This window comes from Narcine bancroftii, chromosome 3 (assembly GCF_036971445.1).
Source record: "Narcine bancroftii isolate sNarBan1 chromosome 3, sNarBan1.hap1, whole genome shotgun sequence".
Taxonomy (NCBI): Eukaryota; Metazoa; Chordata; class Chondrichthyes; order Torpediniformes; family Narcinidae; genus Narcine; species Narcine bancroftii.
Genome location: NC_091471.1, coordinates 75,251,634 through 75,273,320, shown reverse-complemented (window position 1 = coordinate 75,273,320; position 21,687 = coordinate 75,251,634). Strand labels below are relative to the sequence as shown.

Genomic DNA, 21,687 nt, shown 5'->3' with positions numbered 1-21,687 from the left:
AATGAATTTATTTACCCATTGCAATTGGCTCCAGGAAAATAGTGTTGGACATCACTATGCAACCTGAAATGAGACAGGTCATGCCTTGATGGTACTTCTTCCATGAAATCTGAGGTTGAATTCAGAATTTTAATACCACAGGATTAAAAATTAATGGAATATGCAAAAATAAGATCAATAATTTGATGGAATTTAATGCTCTAAGGCAGGAGAGCAGGTCCACATAACTTTAGTGTACATGCACCACCCAGTATTAACGAGAAAGCACACATCACCCCTTGTCCATTTTCTTTTAATGGTTTACATGTTTACTCTGTGTTCAATTTATTTTTTGCTCTATCAGTTCATGGTAATTCTGCCGCATCCGCAGGAAAAAGGGAACCTCAAGGTTGTATGTGATGTCATGCATGCATAAATCTGAAATCTGAATCTGAATTTGGAAGTAATAATATCCTGGAGGTATTTTGGTCTTAACTTAAGTGGTAAGCAGTGAACTAGGGTGCAGTTTTGGTCTCCTTATCTAAGGAAGGACATCCTTAGAGGGGGTGCAGAGAAGATTCACTAGAATTATACCAGGGGTGGAAGGACTTGGATATGAAGAAAGGTTGGATAGAATAGGCTTGTATTCTCTGGAATTTATAAGATTGAGGGGGGATCTTATAGAAACATATAAAATTCTTAAGGGATTAGACAAACTAGATGCAGGTAGGTTGTTTACAATGCTGGGAAAAACCAGAACTAGGGGTCACAGTTTAAGGATAAGGGGAAAGTTTTTTAGGACTGAGGTGAAGAAAAATGTATTCTCTCAGAGGGTGGTAGATCTGTGGAATTCTTTGCCACAAGAAGTAGTTGAGGCCGATTCCTTGTCAATATTTAAGAGTAGGTTAGATTTGGACCTTGTGGCTAGAGGAATCAGAGGGTATGGAGAGAAGGCAGGAACGGGTACTGATCAGCCATGATCATATTGAATGGTGGTGTAGGTTTGAAGGGCCAAATGGCCTAATCTTGCACCTATTTTTCTATGTTTCTATTAAACATTTGTAATAGTGCTAATGCCTTAAAGGACAGTCTTTGCAGAAAAAAAAAACATTAAAGGGTACACTTTATCACTTCAATACTTCATCTGCAAATACTGTTAAATATTAAACTGTTAAATAGTCTACTGTATGTGTTGGAAAAGGGGCAGATCTTAACATGGAACACAGTGCATTACAGCAGATGTGCACTTACTCAGAAGAAAAGGTATAAACACCATTCTAATTTATTATCAGAGAACGTAGATGACATCACATTCAACTCTGTGACTCTTTATCCTGTGGGCCAGGCAGAATTTCTATTTATTGGTAGTGTAAACTACTCAAGGAAAAAAATATGGATACAAAAGGGGAGAAATGTAAAGAAAGAAACAAACAGACTGCAAATAAAGAAAAAAAAAATCAGTAACAAAAAATGTACAAAGCAAGAGTATGTCTAATTGAATCAGTTGTTTAGAAGGGCTCTCTGTGCAGAGGTGTTGGTGCCTCCATACCAGTATGTGATGCAGCCAGTCAGTACAATTTCCACTTTACCTCTGTAGAAGTTTGCCACAATTTCTGATGTAATACAACCCACCCCCCCACCACACACTTCTGAGGAAGTAAAGGTGTTGATGTGCTTCTTCATGATGGCATTAGTATGTTGGGTCCAGAAGAAGTTCCCCCAAGATAGTGACTCCCAGGAATTTAAATGTTCTCAACCTCTCCACCTCTGATCCTCCAATAATCACTAGATCATGCACTTCTGGGTTTCCCTTCCTGAAGTCTACAATCAGCTCCTTGGTTTTGATGACATTGAGTGAGAGTTTGTTGTTAATACATCCTTCAGTTAAATTTCAAATCTCCCTCATGCTGACTCATCACCCTTTTTCTACAGCCCACCACTATGGTTTCATCAGCACATTTGTAAATAGTGCTGTTCTTGTACCGAGCTATGCAGTTGTAGCTGTAATATGAATCGAACAGGGGGCTAAGTACGCAGCCTGTGATGCCCTGGAATTGATGGAGATTGTGGAGGAATTGTTCTCTCCAAACCATACTGATTAGGGTCTGGAGATGAGGAACTCCAGGATCCAATTACACAAGTACGCAGCTTGTGATGCCCTGGAATTGATGGAGATTGTGGAGGAATTGTTCTCTCCAATCCATACTGATTAGGGTCTGGAGATGAGGAACTCCAGGATCCAATTACACAAGTACGCAGCTTGTGATGCCCTGGAATTGATGGAGATTGTGGAGGAAATGTTCTTGCCAATCCATACTGATTAAGGTCTGGAGATCCAATTATACAATGGGGTATTGCGACCCAGATCTTGGAGAAAATGCTTTTTCTTAGAAATTGTCACTATACATTACAATAAACAGAACACAAAGACAATCTTTTTTGGATGATTCATTCATGACATCGGCTGAGGAAATCCCTGGCACTGCCAGCATTTATTGTTCAATCTGAATTGTCTCTGGGTTGTTAAGAGTGAATATGACAATTGGGTTAGTAAGAAAAATTTCCTTCCCTGAAGGACATACGTCTACCTATTGGGTTTAATAACTATATAGTAATCATTATTGTCCATCAGATAAGTTTTTCTGGAGAATAAAAGTCAAGCATTTTTGAAATACTTGAATGTAAACTCGCTAGTACCCATTATGAGATTCAAATTCACGTCTCTAAATCACTGAACTCTGGGTGCTGATCTGTCATGAACCATTGCACGATAATATTTCAAATGCGGCTAAATATCCAATAAAACTGCAGAGATTTAACCAGAAAGAACAGCTAATGTGCAAGAGAGGCAGATTTCAAATCAAATGTGCCTCCACCAAAATTCAATGAGTAGATGACAGTCATATGCTTATTATCTCTATGGAAATCAATCCCATTTACTTAAAAACAGTATTTTTTTTACTGATGCAAATGAGTGTCAGGAATATTGAATTACTATCAGTAATGATAGGAAAAGGAATCTTAAAAAATAATAATCAAAACAACAGACCAGCAGCATTCATTTTTTTCAACATTTCTTCCTTTCAACTGCATGCAGCCGTGGCACATTCCAAAATATCTACAAGCACAATGCTGGAGAAACTCAGCAGGTCAAGCAGTGTCCTCCACAATCTATATAGCAAAGGTAAAAATACATAACCGATGTTTTGGGCTTGAGCGCTTCATCAAGGTATGGAAAAATGTAAGAAGGTGTCCAAGCAAAAGAGTACGAGGGGGGGGGGGGGGTGCCGCGTGGTCGCAAAAGTTGGAGGCCATAGGTGGGAGAGGGAGGAAGGAGACAGCAGTGATCAAGGGGAGGAAGGATGGCTAGGTGAATAGAGAGAGAAGGGAGTGAGGAGAACTGGAAAGGGGAAGGGAAGGGGAGAGGAGGAGAGTGGCCAGATGGAAAATCATGTGTTGTTCCTCCAATTTATGGGTGGTCTTGGACCACATAAGGCCATGGACAGACATGTGTGTTTGGGAGTACAGCACAGAATTAAAACAGTTGGCTACTGGGAGACCTCTTTCACTGGTGCAGACAGAACGAAGGCACTTAGTGAAGTGATCTCCCTTTTGTGCCCAGTCTCTCCAAGGTAGAGAAGGCCACAAAGGGAGCACCAAATACAATAAATTAGTCCTCTGGATATACAAGTGAAGTGTTGCTTCACTTAAAAGACCTGTTTGGGAGGAGGTGCAAGTGCTTGTTGCACCTCCTGCAGCCACAGGGCAAGGTGTGGGCAGGTGGGGGGAGGGATGAGTCCATAAGGGAGTCACAGATGGAACCGTCCCTACTGAAGGTAGAGAGGGGAGGAGAGGGGAAGAAGAGGTCCCTAAGGAAAGCAGAGAGGGGAGGAAAGGGGAATAAGTGTTTGGTAGTGCAATCCTGTTGTAAGTACTGGACATTCTGAGGATAATGTGTTGGATGTGGAGGCTGGTAGGGTGGTAGGTGAAGATGGAAGAAGACAGACATTTTGGAAGATCTGGACTGGAAGACCTCATCATGGGAATAGATGCAGCAGAGATGGAGAAATTTAGAGAAGGGGGATAGAATCCTTGTGGGGACAGGGTGTTAGGAAGTGTAGTCCAGGTAGTTGTGGGAGTTAGTGGGTTTAAAATATATGTTGGAGGAAAGCTCATCTCCCAAGATGGAGACAGAGAGATTCAGTAAGGTGAGAGTGTTGTCAGAGATGAACCAGATGAGTTTGAGATCGTAGTGGAAGTTTGCCGCAAAGTGAATGCAATTGACAAGCTCATCATGCGTGCACGAGGCGGCCCCGATGTAGTCATCAATATACCAGAGGGAGTTGAGGGATTTGACTGTGTTGGCTTGCAGCATGTATTTCTCCACAAAGCCCATGAACAGGCAGGCATAGGATGTGCCTGCCTAGGACACATGCATGTACCCATGGCTACTCCTTTGATTTAGAGGAAGTGAGACGAATTAAAGGTGAAGTTGTAAAAAGTGAGGACAAGTTCTGCAAAGCAGAGGAGTATTGTGATAGAGGGTGGCTGGTTGGACCTCTCATCCAGAAACAAGCAAGTGCTTCAAGACCTTCTGTATGGGGGATGAAGGTATAAATGGATTGGACATCCATCATGAAGATGCATTCCCATTCAAGGAATATAAAGCCATTGAAGAGATGGAGGACATGTGAAGTATCATGGATATAGGGGGAGAGGGATTGGACTAGAGGAGAAAAGGTCAAGGTAAGATGAAACTAGTTCGGTAGGACAAGAGAAACCAGAAACACAGGATCTACCCGGATGGTTGGATTTGTGTATTTTAACCTTTGCTATATAAAGGATACTGCTTGACCTGCTGAGTTTCTCCAGCATTGTGTTTTACTTCAACTACGCAGTCAGCAGATTTTCCTGTTTTACATCCTTTTGCTATCTAAAAGCTTTTCATTCTTCTATAAATATATATAAAAATTTTGATTTTGAGGTCAAAATTTTACATTCCCAAGATTTTGTAGATAGCCTGGCTGTAGATAGACTCTAGGGCAATGTGACTTATTACATCACATAGTCAGAGAATGTTCCTTTTATCCTTGGCCAATATCCTGACCTTCCAGACAATGCAATGGCTGGCATCTCAACGTGCCAGGACCAATATTCCTATGGACAGGTTTTCTTTTGGAATGATTTTAGACTAGTTTGTCAGAGGCTGAGCATAGATTCAAAAGGACAGAAAGCAGAGTTGAAAATGGATGGAGAAAATTAGTAAGAGAGCTTGGAAGGAAGAGCAAACAAAGAATGGAAAAAAATATATATAATGGCATCTATCTGTGCTTGTTATACAGCAAGTTGTAAAAGAGTCAAAGCTATAGGTATTTTTAGTGAGTATTGAAACATGACTTAACATGCCTGGTTGAAAGATTTTCAGGTGGAAGAAGCAGTGGTATTAACCAGGAATGAAGCAGTAGCAATTAAGAAACAGCTAGAATTGTAAGCGGAATAATATGCCACAGAGATAATCACATGAAGTTTAAGGGTTAAAATAAAAAACAAAATGGGAATTAAACTGCTGGAAGTGCACAATAAGTGAGAGGTTTGGAAGAGCAAATTTCCAGACAAATTGCTGACATGTTAAAACACTAAGATAGGAATTTAATAAATGATGGCGCTGCTTAAGCTGCTATAACAGTGAAGCTGCCACTGGTTTGGACCCAGGAGAGTGGGTAGAGGAGACACAGTGGTGCTCTACAGGGTCATAATGTCGATGGCACCATAGTGACTTTAAACAGCCTGTGGAAGGAGCCGATGGTGTCCTTTTGAAAATTCTGCAATCTTGGAGGTCTTTGCCCAAGGTGGCAGCACCTATGATGGACAGTGAACCATGAGGGGTTGCAGACTCCAGGGGAGAATCGGACTAGTGCAGGGCACCAGAAGAACTCCAACCAACCCTCCCCCCTGTTGAGAGGGAGAAGCATTGGAGATGACCCAACAGGATGGTGACCATGGCAGCAGATCAGCAAGGGGATAGCAGCTGAGAGACCCACATAGACATGGTCCTGCTGGCAACCTGAGGACAAAGGATCCACACAGAAGGTGCAGCCTGCTCGGACTGGCTCATGGGAACCAGGTGTTGGAACTGGGAACTGAGAGGATGCTGAGGGCAAGACGACTTTGGACACTGAAGGCTTCCTGATCCATTCTGAAGTTTGGATCTGGAGCTCAGATTGCCAATATTTTGAATGAGTGTCTCTGTGGATGCAGAGGCTGCTGAGTGCTGGAGGTGAATCCACGGACACTCCGTGACTCTGATGGCTCCCTTTTAGTTCTCTTTCTCCTCTTGTTAGGGGCAATAGACAATGCTCATTGTGAGTCTTGGTTTGAATTATGGCAGGCAAATTTTGAAGTATATGCCAATAAAATGAACCTTTGAATAATCTGAAATTTAATTACCCTAATATTATTTGTGGAAGCACCACCAATGAGGCATCAAGGGTGTGAAGGGATGAGAACATTTTAGCCAAAGAATAAGTATTAAGAGGTTTAGCATCATTCATGTCGGATAAATTCTGAGGCCCAGGGGAAATATGTCTCAGGTTGTTAAAGGAAGCAAGAGAGGAAGTAACGAAGGCTCTCACCATCATTTTTCAACTTTCCTGAGTGGAAGGGTGATATCAAGGCATTACACAACTTCCAACCATGTGTTATGGTTTAAATTGGGAAAAGGACATAATTACATTCAATAGAATGTCGAACAGTACAACACAGTATGATCACTCTGTTCATGCACACTCCTACAGTGCTCGCTTCAGCAGCACATATGCTAAAATTGGACCGATACAGAGAAGATTAGCATGGCCCTTGCGCACACACCTAAAAACCTGCCATTAACCACATACTTTACCTTTAAATTTGATCTTCCACAGCGAATCACTTCACACTTTTCCAAATTGAATTCCATCTATCCAATCTCTTTGGCTTGGCTTCGCGGACGAAGATTTATGGAGGGGGTAAAAAGTCCACGTCAGCTGCAGGCTCGTTTGTGGCTGACAAGTCCGATGCGGGACAGGCAGACACGATTGCAGCGGTTGCAGGGGAAAATTTGTTGGTTGGGGTTGGGTGTTGGGTTTTTCCTCCTTTGCCTTTTGTCAGTGAGGTGGGCTCTGCGGTCTTCTTCAAAGGAGGTTGCTGCCCGCCAAACTGTGAGGCGCCAAGATGCACGGTTTGAGGCGTTATCAGCCCACTGGCGGTGGTCAATGTGGCAGGCACCAAGAGATTTCTTTAGGCAGTCCTTGTACCTTTTCTTTGGTGCACCTCTGTCACGGTGGCCAGTGGAGAGCTCGCCATATAACACGATCTTGGGAAGGCGATGGTCCTCCATTCTGGAGACGTGACCCATCCAGCGCAGCTGGATCTTCAGCAGCGTGGACTCGATGCTGTCGACCTCTGCCATCTCGAGTACTTCGACATTAGGGGTGTAAGCGATCCAATGGATGTTGAGGATGGAGCGGAGACAACGCTGGTGGAAGCGTTCTAGGAGCCGTAGGTGGTGCCGGTAGAGGACCCATGATTCGGAGCCGAACAGGAGTGTGGGTATGACAACGGCTCTGTATACGCTTATCTTTGTGAGGTTTTTCAGTTGGTTGTTTTTCCAGACTCTTTTGTGTAGTCTTCCAAAGGCGCTATTTGCCTTGGCGAGTCTGTTGTCTATCTCATTGTCGATCCTTGCATCTGATGAAATGGTGCAGCCGAGATAGGTAAACTGGTTGACCGTTTTGAGTTTTGTGTGCCCGATGGAGATGTGGGGGGACTGGTAGTCATGGTGGGGAGCTGGCTGATGGAGGACCTCAGTTTTCTTCAGGATGACTTGCAGGCCAAACATTTTGGCAGTTTCCGCAAAGCAGGACGTCAAGCGCTGAAGAGCTGGCTCTGAATGGGCAACTAAAGCGGCATCATCTGCAAAGAGTAGTTCACGGACAAGTTTCTCTTGTGTCTTGGTGTGAGCTTGCAGGCGCCTCAGATTGAAGAGACTGCCATCCGTGCGGTACCGGATGTAAACAGCGTCTTCATTGTTGGGGTCTTTCATGGCTTGGTTCAGCATCATGCTGAAGAAGATTGAAAAGAGGGTTGGTGCGAGAACACAGCCTTGCTTCACGCCATTGTTAATGGAGAAGGGTTCAGAGAGCTCATTGCTGTATCTGACCCGACCTTGTTGGTTTTCGTGCAGTTGGATAATCATGTTGAGGAACTTTGGCGGACATCCGATGCGCTCTAGTATTTGCCAAAGCCCTTTCCTGCTCACGGTGTCGAAGGCTTTGGTGAGGTCAACAAAGGTGATGTAGAGTCCTTTGTTTGTATCCAATCTAGCATCTTACTATATCCCATTGTAATCTATAACAACCTTCTACACTATACACAATACTTCCAAATGTCATGTCATCTGGAAACTAACTGACTCACCCCTTCGCTTAGTCCAATTTATTTGTAAAGTCACAAAGAGCAAGCGTCGCCGAGCCGATCTCTGTGGAACACCACTCATCACTGACCTCCAGGCAGAATATGCTCTATCTACTTCTATCCTCTACCTTCTGTTGGCAAACTAATTCTGAATTCATGCAGCCAAATTTCCATGAGTCCCATGCCACATGACTTTCTGGATGAGACTACCATGGGGAAGTTTGTCAAATGCAAAATTACAGAATCATTAGTTTAACTTTGCTTGTGGATAAGTTATTGCAATCCACTGTGAAGTGTCATATAAATCTGCATTCTGTGTGATAGTATGGATTCTATCACCAATGTGTATATATTGTGGTATAGATGGTGGTGATTGGCTGAGAGAATAGTCACGCCTACTGACAGGTCTTAAAGGGTTGCTCCTAGCCAGACCCAGATCATTCTGGACTGGTCGACCTACATGTGATACGCTCCAGTCTTCTAGTTAACAAAAGCCTTGGTTTGGATCAACAAGCTTTTGATTCTTTCAATGTGCTCTACGTTCTGAAAAACATAAATCAACACAAAATAATCCACAAAGATTTGTAAAGGTATGTTGTGTTCAGTTAACAATTGAATTTTTAAGGAGGACAAGTAGAACCAATTCATTTTAGCAGGGTGTTTTGAAGTGGTCTATCCTGGTCAAAAACGTAACTTTATATAGGTTACATAACATCATCTATTGAAGAGCCTATCCTGTGCTGTACTGATCTGTTTTATGCCCTATGTTCCTTGGGATTCAAGGGATAATATATCACATGGATTAAAGATTTGTTGGGGCAGGTGCCTTTAATCTGAAAGTTCTACAGAGCTTGATTATCCACATTTTGGAGTGCATATTGATGATTTAAGCTGAAATATAGGGGACATGAGAAGAAGTTTGTTAATGACACACAAATGTATCAGCTGGTTGACAGTGAGAAGGAAAGTTCATGATTGAAAGATTAGATGGTCCTCTCAAGGAAGTGGCAAGTAGAATTCAATGTGGATAAGTATGAGGAAATGCGGTAAGGGTAGGAAAGCAAGTTAAGGGAATACGTAACAAATGAAAAGATTTTGCAAGGTGTGGAGGAATGAAGAGATCTTTGTGCTTTTGTCAACAAATCTAAAGCTATCAAGACAATTAGATATGGATTTAAATGATGTATAGGATGCTGTCCCTTATTAGTCAAAGCATAGAATGTAAGAGCAGGGAGGCTATGATAGAGCAGTATCCAACATGTGCTCAACATTGGTTTGAATCTGGAGAACAGTTCTCATCACAAAATTGCAGGAAATTGCCCACTTCAGAAGGGGCAGTGAGAATTTATACCTAGACTTAAAAGAACATTGTCCAGTGTTCTAATAATAAGAGAAATAGGAGAGATTGGATGGGTTAAGATTGAATTCTGTGCAATAAATTAAACTTAGAGGAGACATAATTGAGGTACCCAGAATAAATCCATAAAACCCAATTCTTTTGGAAAACGAGTCAATTACCTGAGGCAGAGATTTAATGTCATGGTGGAAGGATTAGAGAGGAGATGAGGATGTTTTATCCTCCAAAAAATAGTTGAGGTCTGGAATTCGACTGATTGTAAGTTTGGCAGATCCAGTGTTAGCATAGAATAATGGAACATTTGTGTTGTAAATGTTTTATGTTTCCATGCTGAGTCATGACCTTATTTATGGGGAAATAATCACCTGAATAGAACTTTCTCATGATATGTCCCACTATAATTTCTCTTCTGTTCTCTATGAACAGCAGTATTGATCTTTCGTATCATTTTACCAGCTGCCCCTCAATGTACAAACACATTGTCAGTAATTAACCCTTTCTGATGCTGCATTCCATCCTCTATCCCTTCTTTATATAAGCCCCAGTTGTTCCATGTTATGTTTTAATACCTATTAATCCACCATGGACTTTTCTGGATTGGTGACAATTTGAAATTTCATACCTTCTCGTCATCCTATTTCTGATCAATCTTCCATGTGCAATCTTGCCGAGCATGTTTTATCGAATGTTAGACTTTTCAAATTGACTAAATGCTATTTCAGAGACATTAAAAAATGATATGGCCTGTTTCCTCACTGTAAATTGTTATATGGTTGTTATATAAAGGTAGTCTGAATCCTGTGTCTCAGGCAAACAACATGAGTCACCCATGGTAAGTATTTTTATTCACTAACAGCATGAGGGCATTGTTTTCAGCTAGCAATTATTGCTCACACTAATTACGCTTCAGAAAGTGGTGGGGTGCTAGCTTCTAGAACTTTTGCAATACATTTGATTGTAGCACATGTGGCAGGACAAGGGGTTAAAATGATATGTGACCTGGAGGGGGAACCTGCAGGTCATGATGTTTATTTCCTGCCACTACTCTTGATAGTTGTTTACAAGTTGCTAAAGGAGTAAGCTTTTGCAAAATTATCTTGTGTTGGCTCCAGATTCACAGCAAAGTCTGAAAAACAGGAGCATTTCAGCTGCGAACAGGCAGTCCTTTGGACTCTCACTTAGAGCAGTCATATTTTCTCAGTGTTTCAGACTTTTTAAGGGATAGGGCTTTTGGCCATACTCAACAAACAGTTAGGGAGCAGAGCTTTGTTTGCACATCAAAACACACACAGGCCCGAATTTCACTGGCTGAAGTGAGATGTGCATTAGTCTGCAATTTTTGTTAATGCTTCCAAGATTTTACCTTCTGTAAATTTCCCACTCAATGATGGATTCTGCACATGAGAATTAATTGCAGTACATTGACAGTAGTATATGCATATATTTATGTATCTGGGCACACCCATTGGCCAACTGTACCTGTGGCTCCTCCCTCAGGCTCCTGAACAAAGGTGACTGTCCCTTAGCCCGCTCTTCAGTTCGGGACAGTCGACCAGCAGGAATGTGCCTTCATCCTATTGCGAATAAAAGCTTATCAGTTTTGCTCAACTTCAGTCTTATGAGACATCGATGGTGCATCAAGTAGTGCAGCTAGTTCCTTGGTGAGATATTTTAGTGCCATGGAGTTGTCATTCCATTTGATTGTCACTTCCTCTAGCTTAACCCCACTATTTGGTAAGAATGCAGCCATCTCCTCTATTTTGCAAATATTGACCTACATAGATGCAATAAGAACAGCATTCTCCTTTCCCTTACCTATTACCCCACCAGCTTCTGCATCTAATATATTATTCTCCACAATTTCCACATCCAGCAATGGGATTCCATCACCAGATACATCGACACGGTCGGTCCCTCCACTACTCCCTTATCCATGAATCCCCTCCCCCCAAACACCCCCTTGGTATCTAATCCTGTGAATGCAAAAAAATGCTGCACTTGCATTACACCTTCTTCCTCACAACAATTCGGGGCCCTAAAAAGTTCTTCCAAGTGAAGTAACACTTCTCATGTGAAACTGTAGGGGTGATTTATTGCATCCGGTGTTCCCAATACGGCCTCCTCTGTATCAGTGAGACTGGCCGCAGACTGAGAGATCACCTTTTTGAACACCTCTGTCTGCTGCAACAGCAAGGATCTCCAAGAGGTCAACCACTTAAATTCCACATGTCATTTGTTGTGAGTGAGGAAACAAGTTTGGTAGGTCTCAAAGGGAAGGACTCTGAACAGTTTTTTTTGTAATGAAGGATTTTATTTACAGAAAACAAGAATGGGAAAATAGTAACTGATGCAGCACACTCACACACACACACACACACACACACACACACACACACACACAGTACAGCTTACAGCAGTCATGGGAAAGAAATGGCAGACAATTAGTAATGAATGTGGGGAAAATAGCGTGGGAACAAAATACACATACAATGAACTGGTACATAACACTACGATGCCCCACCATCCCTTGACTCAGCGCAGGCATGGATCTATGCCACAAGGGACAATAATTAAATGCTCCCAACCCTTTTAACAGTACACATCTAACCAACAGTTTCTCCAGAACCCTTCTATGTTTCTAAGCTTGGAGTGAAGCAGGGTGGTCCCAAGATGGCAAAGAAAGAGAACAGAGAGCACACGGCACCTTTATAGTGTTGGGGAGGGTCCAGCCCATATTATTTATAGGGTTACAGTGGCTCATTACCAGGAGGGATAATCCAATTACAACAGCCAATGGCCCAAGGCCAAGTACAGGCAGACTGGAAAGTGCAGTCCAGGTAATTTGCATGGTACCAACAACAAGGTGTGCATTAATGGGTGGAGTGGAACCAAACATTGATTGGCATCTGGTGTGTCCTCTGACTATGTAGGGGGCAATGTTGTCATGTGACAGCCACAACCTTTCCCAATATACCATTGCCACATTGACATGTCGGTCCACAGCCTCATGTACTGCCATACTTTGAGCTGAGGCCACCTGCTAAATGGAGGAAGAACTCTTTCTGTCATGGCAGTCTCCAATCAGATGACATCAATATCGACCTCCATTACCAGGTCTTACTCATTCCCTACACCTCTGTCTCCCTACCCCTTCCTTTCCTTCTCCTGCCAGAGAGCTATCCTTCTTCACCCTGACCTCTCCCAATTACTTCTTCCTTTTCACAATAATTTTTATTGAGTTCAGTATATAAACATGCATACAAAATTCAATGAGATATATAACCAATAATCTCATATACACATAAAATTCTTATGAAAAACAATTAACATATTCTTTATATTCAAAATTAAACCCATTTACCAAATTATTTGGGTAAAAAAAAAGAAAAGAGAAAAGAAAACCTATAAAACTAAAACTAATCTACCCCCTCCCTTGAATCAAGGTTAGCGTTAGTTACACAAAAGGAAGTTTGGGATCAGATAGCCACCTCCAGGCATCGGACGGCAAACTTCTGGACTCTTAATTCTTCCAATCATAATAATATTCCAAGGATGGGGTCCACATCTTTACAAATTGAAATTTTCTATCTAACTGTATCTACTTTTCCCCAAGTTTAAGTAAGACATTACATCATGTAACCACTGTGCATGTGTAGTTGAAGAATCATCCTTCCATTTCAGTAAAATTGCTCGTCTGCCCATCAGCGTAGTAAAAGCTAAAACTTTTCCCTGAGTTCCAGGCTGAGCTATATCTGGCTCACACGAAAAACCAAACAGAGCAATCAAAGGACAAGGCTACCACTTCTTTCTTACCCACCCTCCCACCTGTATCCACATATTTCCTACGTTAGAGGCACCTGCTACTTGTGCTCCTTTCCTCCCTCCTCGCCTCTCCTCCTCTCATCTTTTTATTAAGTTGCCTGTCCAACTTTCCATATTTTTGATGAAAGGCTCAGGCCCCGAGCTTTGACTGCATTTTACTTCTGATGAACGCTGCGTAACCTGCTGAGGTTCCCCAGCACTTTTCCGTACTGTTCTAGAATCCTGCATCTGCAGATTTGCTCTTGTAAGTCGATAACCTTGTTCATAAGTTGAACAGCACGATAAGGCATGATATCAATTTTTTTTTTAGTTCATGCACAGGATATTTATTCTCACTGACTGGGTCAGCACTTATACACGTCTCCAGTTGTCCTTAAAAAGGTGGTAGTGGGAGCATTTTGTTCTCAATAAAATGCTGATATTGTAGCGAGCTGCGTCCCATGCCTTGGGCCAACAGTGGAAGTGACCATTGAACACGGCAACCAGCAAGACCTTGCACGGGCTGAGAAGCCCGTTTTCATAGGTCGCCGGTGGAACAATGGAACTGACCCCCCAGCGGATCGCAGGGGGCTCAATCGGGGCCTGGATGTTGGAACCGACCAATCGGTGGCCGGTCCACTCCAGGCACACCCCGGTCGTGATGTGGCTGAGCTCACTATAAAAGGCAGAGGTGCTCCTGAATAAACTCTGTGTCGAATACACTCTACTGGCTTGCGTGTTTTCTTTCCTCTGCAAGTTTTGAGCTACAGCCCAGGAGCTATAACCGTGAGCTATAATGTGGCTGCAGCAGTAGTGACCCTGCGACAGTGGTGACACCCCAACTGGTCCAAATGGTGTTTTGGACTAGACGATGGAGCAATATCCCAAGATCAATGCCATAGTGTTAAAGCTGCCCTGCTTCTGGGCAGCCCAATCATGGGTGTGGCTCCTACAAGCCGAGGCGCAGTTCACCATTGGAAGGTCCTCTGAGGACGACACATGCTACTACTATGTGGTCAGCACATGGCAGCCTGGATTATTGATTTTCCCCAGCAGACTCTGGAACAAGGAAGGTATGTGGCCATCAAAGAGCTACTAACCCGCAATTTCGGGCTCTCAAAGCATGAGCATGCTGTCTGTCTGCTGCGTATCAACAGTTTGGAGGGACAGGGCCCTCAAGAGTGACATGGTCACTCTCTGTAATGGCCACACCTTCTGCCTGCTGTTCCAGCAAATATTCCTGGAAAGGCTGCCCGTGGATATCGCAGAGGAGGATTTCGAGGACCCCAGAAAGATGGCTGCCCAAGCAGACATGCTATGAGTGGCGAAGAGGGATGCCTGCACTTCGATCGACCAGGTAATGACACCATGTCAACAGCACCCGGCCATGAAGAACACCGACCGACCGTCTGACTGACTGTCCGACCGACCGAGATGCCCCACCAGTGAGCTGTACTTTTATTACTATCAACGGTGGGCTCCGATGCCCAGCATTGCCACTCACCCTGTGCATTCCAGGGAAAAACCCAGGCTGGCCATTGTTAATGGCTGCGACAACCGGCCAACTGCATAGCCTCCTTCATATCCAGCACTCATTGTTGGGCCAATGTTTCTTAGTGGACACTCTTGGGCGCAATAGAGTGCCATCCCCCCCATCAGCCTCGAGGCTTCCTGCAGCAAAATGGGCTGAGAACTCTAAGTGGGAAATGGGTCTAGTATCCGAACTTTAGGCACCCGTTCCATGTCTCTCCACTTCGGGGACCGCCAGTTCACCTGCAAGTTCACCGTAGCAGCTGTGCAGCAACCACTTTTAGGTGCCAACTTCCTGAGGCCCCACTCCCTCCTGGTGGATATCAAGGTGCGTTGACTGGTACACACCCAGATATTCCAATTGCTCTCCCTCAACGGCACCAAGTTCACCAACCCCCACCTGCACTCGGCAAGTACTACCATCAATGAGTTTGTCAAGATTCTGATGGATTTCCCCACCATCAGCATGCTTCCCTTCCATTCAGCAAAACCCAAGCATGGAGTGAAGCACCAGATCACGAATGAGGGCCCTCCTTTCCATGCCAGCATGCACTGCCTCCCCCTGCAAAACTTAACTTGGTCAGAGACAAATGTTAAAAAATGGAGGAACTGGGCTTCATGCAATGCTCTGATAGCCCCCAGGTCTAACCCCTCCACATGGTCCCCAAGTCAATGGGTGGCTGGAGGCTGTACAGTGACTACTGCTGCCTCAACAAGGCCACCATTCCAGACAGGTATCCCATGCCCCATATTCAAGACTTTACTGCAAACGTACAAGGGGCATGGATATTTTCAAAGGTGGACCTCATCAGGGGCTATCACCAGATCCCGATTCACCCAGATGACATCCCAAAGATGGTCATCATAACCCTCTTTAGATTGTTTGAATTCTTCTGCATGGCCTTCAGGTTAAAAAAAAATGTTGGCTCAGACTTTCCAGAGGGTGATAGAGGTGTTGGGCCGGGATCTTCCCCTTGCATTCATCTACCTCAATGACATTCTAATCGCCAGCCACTCTCGCGCTGATCACACCACCCACTTACGGCAACTATTCTCCAGGCTGAGCCAAGAGACTATCAACTGCCTGGGCAATCAAATCGATCGTCACATGGCCAGACCACTGCCAGTGAAGGTGGAGGCTATCCCCGGTTTCACCATGCCTTCAACAGTGAAAGGTCTACAGGAGTTTGCAGATATGGCCAACTTCTATCACTGGTTCATACCTGCAGCGGCACGAATCATGAGCCCACTCTTTCCCCTCATGGTAGGGCCTAATAAACTTACAATGGATCCAAGAGGCCACTGAGGCCTTCCAGGCCACTTAGAATGCCCTAGCCAATGCCACCCTCCTCATGCACCCCAAGATAAATGCCCCAACTGCCCTCACCACAGATGCCTCCACCACAGCGGTCGGGGATGTACTTGAGTAGCTGGTTGATGGACATTGGCAACCACTGGCCTTTTTCAGTAAACACCTCAGGCCACAAGAGCTCAAGTACAGTGCCTTTGACAGAGAACTGTTAGTCTTATACCTTATTCAGCACTTTTGATACTTCCTGGAGGGCAGTAAGTTCAAAGTTTACATGGACCACAAACCCCTTACATTTGCCTTCCATAGGCTGTCCGACCAGTTGTCAGCCAGACAACAGTTCACCTGTCCTACACCTCTGAATTTACTATGGACATTGAGCATATAGCCAGTAAATCCAAAATAGTGGCCAACATCCTATCCCGGCCGGCTACCTCCGTAGTGCAGAGGCGCAGCAAGCAGTCCCTGACATTCCGGTTGCACTGACTTACACCTGGAGGACGTCCAGAACGCCCCTGGCAATCATACGCTGCTTTGCAACACCTCGATGGGTAAACCTCGCCCTGTTGTTTCAGCCGCATGAAGAAGGAGCCTGGAAGAGAAGTGATTTTATGTGAAATATTAATGCCAACATTTTGTGAAAGGCTAAAACCAAGTTTGGGAAAAAAAACTATGGGAAGTTTCTTGATATCCACATGATGTCATCTCTGAAAACAAAATGCAAATCTCACATGGAAAAGTAAGAGAAGAATGGAAATGCAATTGTAGGCCTGTCAGCAAATATCTGACATTTTGGATGAGCGTTGAATGCTAACAATTTATTCATGGATGTGCAAGGTCAATCTCTGGGTATATCAGATTGGGAATTGAACTTCACCATATGTGGTTTGAACCTCTGATTATTTTTGCGTTACCTGGTTTAGAAAGAACAGTTCTTGCACTTAACATAGAACCAAGGACTAAGTACATACTGCAGTATTCTGTTCACTATGGGCACTGAAGTTGCTGCCTCAAGAATGCAGTCAACATCATAAAGGGTCCCCATTACTCTGGGTACCATCTATAACGTCACAGACCAGCAGCAATGGAAATTCACCAAGGCAATGTTTTTTTTTTCTTTTTAAAACACTATATTTATTTATAACTACTAATAATATAGCATAGATAAATCAAACTCAACTATGTGCAAATGTACGTGTGTGTGTGTGTGTGTGTGTGTGTGTGTGTGTGTGTGTGTGTGTGTGTGTGTGTGTGTGTGTGTGTGTGTGTGTGTGTGTGTGTGTATTTGTGTGAAATACCCAAACCTTTACAGCTTAGGCAAAATTCTGGAAAGTCATTCCAAACTTCAGTCTTAGAAATTTATGACTTCCGGTTCGGGTGTGATATGTGTTTCAATCACATATACCTTCAGTATACTTTTTCCCCATTTTCTTTTTTAAAACTTTTGTATGGTGTCAAACGCATATTCTCTGTTTGAAATGGATGCAAGAGCTGGAAAGATGGGTATAACTGTAGAAAAAAAAGGAAAGAAACAAGAAACTCTGGCTAATCCACAGGAAAACCTGATTACTGAAGGCTCTGCTGAAGCATGTGAACGAATTAAATAATTTATCCGTGCAGGATTTAAATGTCTAGATGATAGGCTTTTGGCACTGTAACATCAACTTGCATAGATCTGTCATTCTACAGAACAAGGTGAGCATTTGACCTCGACAGAATCTACTTTAAAGGATCTGAACGACCGGGTCTGCCACCTGGAAGACAACAATGAGAGACTAATGGTGAGATTTATTGATTTGTAAAGTTGAAGTAGGTAACAGAACCTGGTGTGCGCACTACAATTTTCTCTGATTTGCTGGTAACAGAATTTGGTGACAAGATATTTCCGACACCACCAGAGCTTGACAGAGTGCATCATTATTATTGCCTAAGCCTAAATCAGGGCAAAACCCATGTTCAGTTGTTATACTCCCACATTGCTATCAAACGAAGGAACTGCTGAATGGTGAAGCCCCTCATAATGGTAAACTGCAATAGCATTGCAAACAATTGAGAATCACGAAAGATTACCCTCCTGCAGTCATGAAGCAATGGGCCATCTACAGGGAAGTTATGTCAGAGTTATATAAGTGTGGGTATAAGCCTTCACTGCTGTTCCCAGCACGTCGTCGCATCTTTCTTCCAGTGGTAATAAGGAATGGCTTGGTTCAGTGGAGGACATTCAGGAGTACATTTGTTATTTTCCTGCTCCAATTCCTGAATGACCTTTTCTCTTTTCTTTCTAGTGAATGGCTCTTTTGAACCGATGATTAAATTTTAATATGTTGAAGGTTCATTCATTTGTGTTTAAGGCTTTCATAGGGAAAACATTGATATTGTGTGCTGATTTAATTTAGAGTGGTTGAAGGAAAATAATTTGACAAACTTTGATTGTATTTATTGTTAAGATTGTTCTATCAAAATGGGACAGAATTTTTTTATATCTTGAAACATACTTAAAAAAACTATGAGATATCTTTCATCTTTTTTTGGCATGTATTGTAATTTATACTAAACATGACTTCTTTTGTTCTGCTATGAACTGTTACAGGGATAATACTTATTATTTTGCTTTAGTGCATAAACATCTAATCTTTACTGGAAGGCAGCAAGTTTCTAGAATTAATTAGTGTGCGTTGGTCTATTCAACGGCCTTAGTGGGTTGGGATTGCTGAAGAAAAGGAGTGGGTTCATGAGTCTTCTTCATTGTCATGGTGCTTTATTGTTTTTTTTTAGTTCCAGATTATGGATTTGTACTTTCTGATTTAATAAGGCCATCTGCAGGCCAGAGGTCATTGTTCATACTGCACGAACTTGGCTCTACACATGCACAATGGAATCTCTGAAATTTATGTTACTGTTAGTGTTTATTTTGTATAACTGTGTGACCATGGCTAATCCAATTAAGTTAATGCATTGGAATGTGAAAGGCCTAAATCATCCAGTAAAATGAAGGAAAGTAGCTTCACATTTAAAACAACTGAAAGCTGCAATTATATTTCTACAGGAGACACATATATGTGGCAGTGATGCTTTGCACCTGATGTTGTGGTGGAAAGTGCAGCAATATCATTCTACCTTTTAAGATAAATATAGAGGGGTATTGATCCATATTAATTCCTTTTTGTATAAATAATGTTGTTTTGGATTCTAATGGTCATTTTGTTATTGTTTCAAGGAAATTACACAATAAAATGGTGGATTTTCACAAATGTTGATGATCTGGGGTGCTTTGATTTTTTTTTAAAACTTCCTTTCCGGATTTAAGTTTATATTCGCTTATTCTAGGCAGGGATTTCAACTGATGGTTGAACCTTCTCCTAGATTGTTCATCTTCTAACCCAGCTAAAAAAATAAATATGCCTCATTAATACATTATTTTCTATCACATGATGGCATTTCAGATGTCTTGGATTTTTAAAATCCTACTAACAGAAAATATTCTTTCTTTTCCGAAATTCATTACACTGATTATTTTTTTAATTGATAATCATTTAATTCCATTAACTAATTCTTGTGAATACCACAGTTTGTATTATCTGATCACACCCCTGTTACAGTGTCAATGAGTCTCCCTAATTTTCCTCAAGATAAAAGATACTGGCGCTTTAATTCAGTATTTTGGGCAGATAAGGACTTTGTTAAATTTATGGAAGAACAGATCGTTTTCTTTTTTGAGACTAATATTTCCTTGGAGATCTCTCATTTAGTTATGTGGGATATTTTAGCCAATAGGATGGAAAATATTTTACTGTCAGTTATTTCTGAAGATCAGACAGGGTTTATTGAAAAACTATTCTTATTTTAATATTTTTGTTTAATGAATATTATGCACTTGCCCTCTGGGATAACTCCTGAGTATATTCTTTCACTGGATGCAGAAAGAGCTTTACATCAAATAGAATGAACATAACTATTTACAACCCTTGAAAAATATAATTTTGCCTCTAATTTTATTAGATGGGTTAAATTATTGAATTTACAGCAATCTGCCACAATTCCTACTAATTTACAACAAATTCAGCCTTTCAATCTGCAATGTGGCACTTGTCAAGGATGCCCTTTAAGTCCCTTATTATTTGAGCTGTCGATTGAACCACTGGCAATTGCATTTCGTGAGTGTAAGGACATTTTGGGGATACGGAGGAAATGGATGAAAACACAAGGTCTCCCTTTATGCAGATGACCTCTTACTTTTCATCTCGGATCCAGTTGCCTCCTTCCCCCATATGATGTCATTCCTTTCACAATTCTGATAATTTTCAGGATATAAATTGAATGTGCATGAAAGTGAACTCCTTCCATTGAATTCTTCTGAAGCATGGCTCTCCTTTTAAGATTGTTACAAGTTAATTTACCTATCTTGGTATTACAAAGAAACATAAACACATTTTTAAGGGAAATTATCTTGCTGTGCTTAAACAAGTGAAGCATTCTTTGACCCAATGGTCACCTTTGTCTACAACTTTAGTTTACCATATAAATTCTATTAAAATGAATATTTGACCTAAATATTTATATCTTTTTTATTCTGTTCCAATTTTAGCTCCTAAATAATTTTTTGACTTACTTGCCTCGACTATATCATCTTACATATGGAAGGGTAAGCATCCCCCTACCTTAATAAAGTTCTTCTACAGAGACCTAAGAGTGATGGTGAAATGGCTGAACTTAACTTTACATTTTACTTTTGGGCAGTCAATATACAAAGTCTTTTGTTTTGGTTCTTTTGTCATAATCATCCTGGCTGCCCATTATAAGATGAATTCCCCCCAAAACTTTTCTAATTTAGTGCTTCTTGGCTCTTCACTTCCATTTTCAACTAAGTTAATAGATAATCCAATTGATAAATATTCTATGAGAATTTGGGCCCTTTCATATCTAATCACATTTTGCAACCTTCTTTACATGATGCTATTTTACAGAGATGGTATAGGGAGATTATTCAAACCTTTAACAAACTGTTCATTGATTTTTTTTGCATAATTTGAGCATCTTTCTGCTAAATTTAACCTGCCCAAATCTCAATTTTTAATAAATATTTGCAAGTCCAACATTTTCTTGAATCACAACTATCTGATTTCCCAAGAGAGTCTAAATAAAATTTTGTAGATGAGTATTTTAGTTTAATGTCTTTTCATCAAGGATTAATATCTGTTATTTATAAAAAATTGTTATATTTAAATCAGAGATTGTTAGCTAAAATTAAAAATCTTTGGGA

General features: G+C 41.8%; 1 non-coding gene across 1 annotated transcript; it reads left to right on the top strand.

Moving 5' to 3' along the window:
- Positions 1 to 6,772: 6,772 nt before the first annotated feature.
- Positions 6,773 to 6,874, top strand: LOC138759706 (U6 spliceosomal RNA). Its single transcript, XR_011355042.1, has one exon. It is a non-coding gene; the product is annotated as a U6 spliceosomal RNA (small nuclear RNA).
- The last annotated feature ends 14,813 nt before the right edge of the window (positions 6,875 to 21,687 follow it).